General features: G+C 42.2%; 1 protein-coding gene across 1 annotated transcript in view; it reads right to left on the bottom strand.

Moving 5' to 3' along the window:
- The window catches only part of DUSP16 (dual specificity phosphatase 16), a 90,329-nt gene that overhangs the window by 46,016 nt on the left and 34,521 nt on the right, over positions 1-9,792 (bottom strand). The window lies entirely within an intron of this gene.

Raw genomic sequence — 9,792 nt, 5'->3', positions numbered from 1 at the left:
CAGCCCAGAGCCCGACGCGGGGCTCGAACTCACGGACCGCGAGATCGTGACCTGGCTGAAGTCGGACGCTTAACCGACTGCGCCACCCAGGCGCCCCTGGTGCCTCATTCTTAAGAGAATCACTGACTCGCAGTCTTAGAAAATCTCACATCCCAACCTGGGACTCTAGGTCAGCAACCATACAGCAGACATACAGAACCCTGACTACTAGAACCAGGGCGTCCCTATTCTTGCCAAACTCCTATAATCGACCACTTCCTTTATATTTACATATACATACGTATATACATATATATATGTATACATACATATATATATACACATACATATACATATATATGTATATATATAATTTTATTTGTATTTGAGAGAGAGAACACAAGCACGGGAGAGCGCAGAGGGGGAGAAAGAGAATCTTAAGCAGGCTCCACGCTCAGCACAGAGTCTGACACAGGGCTTCATCCCCTGACCCTGAGATGACAACCTTAGCCAAAATCAAGATTTGGACGTTCAACCGACCGAGCCACCCAAGTGCCCTAATTGGCCACTTCCTAACTGATACCAGTTGGGACTTTTGTGCCCACAGCTTGGCCCTGACCAATATTCTCAGACTCCTAGCTCCCTGGTCCATCTATGCTCACTGAAAATCCTCTACACTACATAACACCAGATATCCACTGCTGGCATTCACCTTCTGCAGGGTAAACTATTTGATGGTAAAGACTTTGTATTACATGTCCTGCCTCCATAGTGCTTTGTACATAAGATACTCAATTCACACTGTTATAAGAAAGTAAAATCCTCCACAAATGATTTAAGACACTAAGTATTTGGGGCGCCTGGGTGGCGCAGTCGGTTAAGCGTCCGACTTCAGCCAGGTCACGATCTCGCGGTCCGTGAGTTCGAGCCCCGCGTCAGGCTCTGGGCTGATGGCTCAGAGCCTGGAGCCTGTTTCCGATTCTGTGTCTCCCTCTCTCTCTGCCCCTCCCCCGTTCATGCTCTGTCTCTCTCTGTTCCAAAAATAAATAAACATTGAAAAAAAAAAAAGACACTAAGTATTTGATTAACTGAGTTCTGATCAGGATGGTAAAACCCTCAAACATCACTGGGTCCTATTCCTAATTTCAGACTTACAGATTAGAAACTGAAGCATGGAGAATACAAAGAGAAGTGGCCATGCCATTTACTTGTTACTTAACTTTGGAAAATTATATAACTTCTCTGAACCACAGTTTCCTCATCTATGAAATGTAGATGTAACATAGGCCTATCTCTTCACAAAGTCTGTTTAGAGGATAAAATTATCAAAGTTATTTACAGTAAGTAAACATGCAACTACCCAGGCACCTGGGTGGCTCAGCTGGTTGAGCATCGAACTCTTGAATTCAGCTCAGGTCATGATCCCAAGGTCGTGGGCTCAAGCCCCATGCTGGGCTCTGGGTTGAGTGTGGAGTCTGCTTGGGATTCTCCTTCTCTCTCTCTCTCCCCCTCCCTCTGCCCCTCTCCCCTGCTTACACTCTAAGAAATTAAAAAAAAAAAAAATGCAACTACTCATCATAAAGAGAAAGGAGGAAAAATACCTTAAAGATGCCAACGGTGGACAGAGCTGCCTTGCACCTGGAACCTCAAAGATGTCATTTAGCCGATAAACACAGAAGCAACTCCACCCTCCTATATGGCTGAGCTTCAACCAAGCTGCACTCTTTCCCTCAGAGCCAGACACACAGGGGGTCAGAAGGCTCCTGAGAAACCATTTCTGCCCCCGCACCTTACAAATCAGCTCCATACAGAATACATTATTTGTCCATCTTTTGTCTTATTTTAATGTATTTATTTTTAGTATAGCTTACTGGCAATGAGGTATAAAAGTCATCTCTATCTTCAACTGAAGAAACCAGAGCAGAGAATCTATCCCAATCAATGAATGTACTTTGGCAAAGCCCCTGCCAAGGATACAGCATTGAATCAAATCCTAACTACTGGGTGACATAGTTCACAGCAGTGTAAGGTCCTGTACTCGGATTATCTGATTCCCAAACCAGGGCCCCTACTACTGGGTTACGCTGTTTTCCCTAAGCACCTGCTCCCATAATGAAACTGGACTGAGGAAGAATGGCTTGACTTATCCACGGAGGTGCCCGGGTGGCACAGAAAGTGGAAATCTGAGAACAAGAGCAAGTTGATTCCAACCATGGCACTGAGTATCCAAGTCTGATTGGCTCCTCTCAATGATAAAATCCGGATGGAACAAAGCAGTTATCTGGGTTAGCAGATCAAGGGACAAAGGGAGGGAGAAGACAGCAAACATGCAAAAGTTGAATGAGAAAGTTCTCATCTTTGCTTCCCTTCAGCCTAATCTCCTGAGCCCAAATCACTGAAACCAAAGATCGACTACAGCAAACAGTAGGGCACATCCTTACCTAGAGAACCAGAATCAGGAGTTCCAGAAGCAGAAAGACCCTTTCCCTGACCAAGAAAAGGTCTGGGCCAAGTGACCCTAATATGAGGATGTAATTGAAGCAAAGCACTGAATGTGAAATGAGGATGAAGTCACATCCTTTCATGTTGTACTCAGGCCAGCTGGAGCTCTCCTGTCACACCTTTATGCCCAAGGTCAGATTTTCTGTAGTTCCAAACAGATTTATGTGAGAGGCAGAGCCCTACCAAGGGGGCATGGGAGGTGGGGGAACAATTGCCTTAAACCTTGTTTATTTACAGTGAGAGAATTTGGGCCAGGTCCTTGTCCTAGGCTGCAACCCTAATTTAGAAATTTCTGGGCATTCACTGTTCATTCTGAAGAATGTCAGTACCTTGAGATCGGGAACATGTCTGTGACAGTTTTGTTTTTGAAACCTTCTGCATCAGGTAGGATTTAAAAGATGACAAGAGAATATTTTATTGTTGGCAAAACCACAAGCTAATCTTACCCAAAATTTCTACAAGAAGTTAAAAGGAATAAACATTCTTAGAATTGAACTGTAAGGGCCCAAGTGCATATAACAAAACCTAGGACAGGCCAGCTTTGCTATTTGTTGATTTATTTAAACGTTCAATTTTTAAAGTTTTAACTATTTTCTTTCCATTTTTAATAGGCAACATATTCACAAGGTTCAAAAAAAGGTATAAAATGTATACATACTATGAATATGTACAGTTTATTTTATGTTTGTTACACTTCAACAAAACTACTAAAAATTGCCATGATACTGAAACCCCAACAAATACATGAAAAACATAAATACACTGAAAATCCTTCTCCTACCCTTGTCCATCTGCCCAGGTCTCCCCCCTGCCCTCTACTGGAAACCATGGTCAATAGTTTCTTCTGATTTCTTCCAAAGATTTTTTTTTTTTTTTTAATGAATACAGAATAAGACACAAATATATATTCCTTCCCTTTGTTCAACCGGTTATGCAGTATATACACTTATTATGCACCCTGCTTTTTTCCTTCACTTAAATTAAATACTACAATTTTATTTTTTTCTCATATTTAATTAGGATGTGATATAATCTATGTATCTTCCATACGTGCACTTTTGGAAATCATGCACAGAGAGGGGCGCCTGGGTGGCTCGGTCAGTTGAACACCCAACTTTGGCTCAGGTCATGATCTCACAGTCCATGGGTGCAAGCCCCTTGTCGGGCTCTGTGCTGACAGCTCAGAGCCTGGAGCCTGTTTCAGATTCTGTGTCTCCTCCTCTCTCTGTCCCTCCCCCACTTCACTGTCTCTGTGTCTCAAAAAATGAATAAACATTAACAAAAAATTTTTTAATAAAAAAAATGTTTTAAAACACAGAAACACTTCACCTTAAAAGACAACTCCCCCTTTTCCCCAACATCACACCTATTCAATCAGGGGTTTTACCTGAGGACCCAAAAGCTGAAGGGTAATTCTTAATAGCATGCTTGAAAGGTCAGCAAACTGTTTTATGGCATCCCAATCAGACAGTATCCTCTACAACTACTCCGACTTAAGAGAAATTTAAAATGTGATGTGCACATTCATGAAGTACAGGCTCATCTCTTAAAGGACACCTTGTTGTGACTCTGGCTATTCTCACCCAAAGACAGGATGGCACCATAAGTTCCTGGGAAAGGGGACACCTATCTGGTGGTCATGGGACCATGGAAGGTGGAGAAGCCACCAGCGTAAAGCCCTCTGAAAAATGCTAAGGGACCCGGGGTGGCAGCACTGGCCCTGAGCAGTGTCTCTGCTGCGGATCCTCATCACACTGACCCAGACAAAGGTGTTCCGGGCCCTCTAGCTGTGCTGCCCTCTTGGCTGCCTGGGGACTGTGGTGAGGAGCCCTGGCCTACCTCCAACACCCAGGAGAAGGGGCAGGCAGCTGGAGCAGTGGGAAGACTCTTCTGAGGAGACTGATGGGGTGCCCCAGTCTACCACCAAGGAAATCTGGGTGGCATCAGGCTTTTCAGAAGACAATGAAAGAATACTTTTCTATACATACAATAAAGTTTTCTATTTCTCCAAAAAGGAATAAACCAGTATTTATCATACCAAAGACTAGTAACCTTAACCAGAGCCACTAAACAAATATTTGCCAAGTATCCCACTTTCAGAAATCAAGGGGTTTTTTTTTGTTTTTGTTTTTTAATTTTTTTTTTTTTTTAACATTTGTTTATCTTTGAGACAGGGAGAGACAGAACATGAACGGGGGAGGGTCAGAGAGAGGGAGACACAGAATCTGAAACAGGCTCCAGGCTCTGAGCTGTCAGCACAGAGCCCGACGTGGGGCTCGAACTCACGGACCGCAAGATCATGACCTGAGCCGAAGTAGGCCACTTAACTGACTGAGCCACCCAGGCGCCCCCAGAAATCAAGGTTTTAAAAAACTTTATTTATGAAGGGAGAGAGGCTGAGGCAACATTTTAGTATAAAAAAATGACTACACAGATCAGGGAACAAAATGGGCAAATTCCCTTAAAAAATACCACTTTTGCTTTATTTTGCATTTTACCCATTTTGGCAAATATTTTACAATACTTAATATGAACAGAAGTTGTAGAAGAGCCTTCCCCTGTTAATATTCATACTTTAAAGTTTTTGTGTAATTTATTTTATGTTTTAGATTCTATTTAGTTACCTATGGAAATTTATCTATGATTTTATCATGGAAATTGGTGTTTTATTTACTGTAATTCACTCTACTCTGCAAGAGTATCAATGAAATGAAGTACACTACTGCTGAATTAGTTATGTCAGAGAACCAAAAGCCTGTTTTAAATTTTTTTTTCAATGTTTGTTTATTTTTGAGAGAGACAGAGCATGAGTGGGGGAAGGGAAGAGAGAGAGGGAGACACAGCATCCGAAGCAGGCTCCAGGCTCTGAGCTGTCAGCACAGAGCCTGACGCGGGGCTCAAACCCACAAACCGTGAGATAATGACCTGAGCCAAAGTCGGACGCTTAACTGACTGAGCCACCCAGGCGCCCCAAGCCTAACAGTGTTTTAATGATAAGGTGAACAAGTGAGAGTCTGTTTTAATTAAAGAACAATGTACCGCTCGACTAAACAAAAACCAGTATTTGCCACTAGAGTAATTAGCTAAAAGGAAAATTTTTTCTTTTGATTTTCTTCACCACTTGCACATAACCTTAAACATAGTGCCCAAACAAAAAAATTTTTTTAAGTTTAAGGTAGTTTTTAAATGATTCCATTAAGCATCTCCCTCCTGTTCTTAGAGGAGGTGTTCCTCTTTTCAACTTCCCAGCAATATCCTGGCTTCCAGGTCAGTCACAGCGACACTTTGTCTATCCCACCAGAAAAAAAGGGGAGAACCTTTTCTACACACAATTTCCCCCTTCTGCCTGCCCATGGCTTACTTTCTGCTAACAGCAACAGCTCCACTGTCACCAAGCACAGCTGCCTTAAGGGCCACATCAAGGCCTACAGCCAGCAGGTAAGGGCGAGGGCTCCAAGAACATGCCCGCATGTCTGAAAGGTAGGACCTATGAAGACACAGAGGCCACCCCTCAGAAAGGCACATCTCCATTTGAAAGACTTCCTTTTACAAAGAAATTTTCGGCAGGGAAAGGATGATTCTATGGGTTTGGGGTGCCTGAACTGCCTGTTCAGTGAGGAGAGTGACTGGGCTTTATTTGGCTGGGCTTGAGCTCAAGTTCAAATTCTCAGAGAATTTATGGAAAGGATACAATCAGGTGAGAAGTTTGCTTTTATTAAACTACAAGCTGGTCTTAAATTTTTTTTCCCCTCCAATAAAACTGAGGAAATAGGCAACAAGATACACTAAACAGCCTTTGGCAGAGCCTTAAACATGGACTTTCAGTAACAGGAAAACTGAACAAATCAAAAGGGAAAAAAGCAGGTTATGAAGTTTGGAAACAAGCAAGAACAGCTTAGACTTTGACCATCTACACTGATTAAAGCAACTTTGACTCATATGCTGTGGGCAAACCCTAACAGAAATTCTGAGGCCCAATATTTGGTAAAATATATTAAAAAACAAATACAAAACAAAACAAAAAACCCAAAAAACCACCCTCACCAAAGCCATGACAACTATATAAGCTTAATGTACTTTCAGTCACCTTATTAATGTCTTGACCATATTTTCTTACCCCAAAATAGAGGACACGTTCTGACAAGTGGGGGCAATAATGGGACAGACTGCTTGAAGCTTGAAGCACAAGTGTCTAGACAGTACTGGAAGTAGAGACAGCACTTGTTAGCACCATAAAACCAGCATCTCTCACCAACTTACAGCACCACTGAAAGAACCCACTCCTATCAGAGGCTTAGGTTGTTTATATATACATCAAGGACCCACAGATAAAGGCTGGAAGAACAGCCATCCTTCAAAGACTAAATACAATGTCTTTTCTTCAGACACAGGTCAGCCCAGGTAGAGTCCAGATCTGAGAGAAGACTTCACCCAGTTTCTGATCAGGAAGAGCACTGCACTCTGGGTACTGGCTCAGCTGGAGCCTCTGTCCTTCCTCAGCACTGCTTCCTGTTTGTGCTCACCTGTCTGTCTTACTAGCTTCCCATTCCCTGATCCTTCGGAGCTCTCCTCCACCTCCCCTCCTTCCACCACCTCCCCTCCTTCCACCACCTCCCCTCCTTCCACCACCTCCCCTCCTTCCACCACACCATGTACCTATTCCAGACACACTCCTTGTACCCACGGCTCCCTCTAACATATAATGCTTTCTCCAGGCACCTTGCCTAAAAACTAAGGACTCTACCCTCCCTCTGCCCCGAAGAGGGGCCTGGATATGAGGTGGTCTTGAGGGAATGGGAATAGAAGGATCCTTACATGAAGTCTCTGGGCGAGAGAAAATGTGGTCTGTGGTTGGTTTAATCTGAGACTCAAGGAAAAAATGTGTTGGAAAGGTTATTTGCAATAAAGGTGGACTGGAGGCAGGAGTGGAAAGAGTCAGATCAAACCAAACAGAGGTCAGATAAGGACACTAATGTGTACATCTTGGTTTTCTTGAGCACCTGTCAGGCCTACTGTAACTCATTCAGTCATGTGACAAACAGTTGTTGGGCACCTAGTAAGTGCTAGGCACTGCTGGAGAAATGCAGCAAAAATGTGCTGGGTGAAAACTCCTGTTCTTCTGGAGTTTCTAATGCAATGCCAGAGACAGTAACAAACAGCAACAACACAAGCGCTATGGAGAAAAAACAAACCAGGGGAGGAAGGAGAGTTCAGTTGGGTAGTTGCAATTTTAAACAGAGTAGTCAGAAAAGGTCTTACTCTGATGGTTAAGTACAAGCCATGAGGAGGTGAGAGAGCTAGGTGGATCCTGGGAAGGCTGCAGCTCTCTCTGTCAAAGACTTGAGGCCAATCAATACAGTGCTGCCCAAGGTAACGCTGAACTGGGCAAGTGCTAGTTAATCATGCGGTAGGTGCTCCGTCCTTCTTCAGTAAAATGGTTAGGTCTATTAGGAATGAAGTATTTCCAGCCACTCGAACACTCTACTGTGAAATACACACACACACACACACACACACACACACACACACACACACAAACACACACACACACACACACACAAGTTCAGTAGTTTCTTACTAAAACTACAAAGGGAGAAGCGTTCCTTGGCAAAAGAATAAAAAGTGCTGTATGAAATGAAAAAAATTGTAACAAGAAAGATTACTAGTAATATCAATATAATTCTTCCAACTCCACAAATGTACCTAATAATGAAATCTTGATTTTACAGCACAGAATGTAGCAAAAGATCAAAGACATGTTAAACAAGATGTGTGCTTGAATAGATCTAAACAGCAAGGAAGCAGTTTAACGGATCTTTAAATTAAAAAAATTTTAAATGCTTTCATGGAGCTCTCCTTGCTAAAAAGTGTATCAAATACTTAACCACAAGGACTCTGTCAGTTAGGTTACTGTGTTCAAGGGGTTGATAAGACTAATGTAAGCTTATCATCTTTATCCGTGCACCATCTTTAGTCCACTTCACCCCCAAAACAACAAAATGCCACTACATGAAAGATAAGGTGTACTTTCCTGACAAAGAGTGAAATTACTAATGATATTACAACCAGGGTAAACATCTGGACAATGTGGGATATAGTCTGGTAAAGAGAGGATATAATTTAATTTTTCCAAAGAAGATCAGAAGGCTCCGGGAACAAGCAATGGAAAACAATTGGGAATCATCAACACCAAACCTTCCACCACTTCTAATTAAGCCCAAGTTTATCACAGTATATTTTGTAATTTTATCTACTTTAAGTCTTTTGATATTAAAATAAGTAAAACCACAAAGCCAAACTATTCTCCTGAAGATACTTTCAAAATGGCTTACACGGATCTTTTCAAAGTGACAAATGAGAAACTGCTTCACGTTTCAGTTAAAAGACATGTGAGGGACGCCTGGGTGGCTCAGCAGGTTGAGCCTGCCAACTTCAGCTCAGGTCATGATCTCACAGCTCGGGAGTTCGAGCCCCGAGTCGGGCTCTGTGCTGACAGCTCGGAGCCTGGAGCCTGCTTCGGATTCTGTGCCCCTCTCTCTCTCTGCCCCAACCCAATCTCATTCTGTCTCTGTCTCTCTCAAAAATAAATAAACATTAAAAAAAAAATTTAAAGACACGTGAAAAATAATGGAAAAGGTCTGCATGCGCAGCAAAAGGAGACTAAATAACCTACAAGTCACACTGAATCCTGCAACACAGCATCATGCAACATTTTTAAATGATGGTGTGAAAGCATACTTCTTGACAATGAAGGATGGTCATGACCCATTAAGAGAATAAAAGCAAGTTACAAAACAGTAAAGTAAAGCAGAACCTCAAACACCCACATACACACATGAGCACATGACGGATACATTCAAAAGGTACTATTTTTTCCTTTCTATAATCTTGTAAAGGTACAAAAACGTCTTAGAAAAAGGGCACGACATAACACTTCAGAGCCTAAAGTGGCTGTCGCCATCGTGCCTGCATTCCTCCTTACCAGGACCATTAAGAAAACTTTGGGCTAGAACAAGGTATAGGATTAACAATACAATAAAGGAAAATTGATGTTTACCCTCAAGATAAAAGCTGGATTTCTACTTCACAGAACTTACAAAGAATTATTTTCAATAACAATAATGTTGGGGGGCAGGGAGAGACAAGAAATTGTATTTTAAATCACACACTTATGACTATAAACCTGGAGGTTCAGTAGGTCCGTTGGGGTATGACTCTTAATACAAAAGCTTTCTTCTTTACACAAAGAATTCATAGATGGTTTTCTCTTTTAAATGAATATATTCCCTAACACTCTTAAAATGTATTTCA

This window comes from Herpailurus yagouaroundi, unplaced genomic scaffold (genome assembly GCF_014898765.1).
Source record: "Herpailurus yagouaroundi ecotype Mexico unplaced genomic scaffold, PumYag 166, whole genome shotgun sequence".
NCBI lineage: Eukaryota > Metazoa > Chordata > Mammalia > Carnivora > Felidae > Herpailurus > Herpailurus yagouaroundi.
This window is presented reverse-complemented; position numbering and strand designations above follow the sequence as displayed.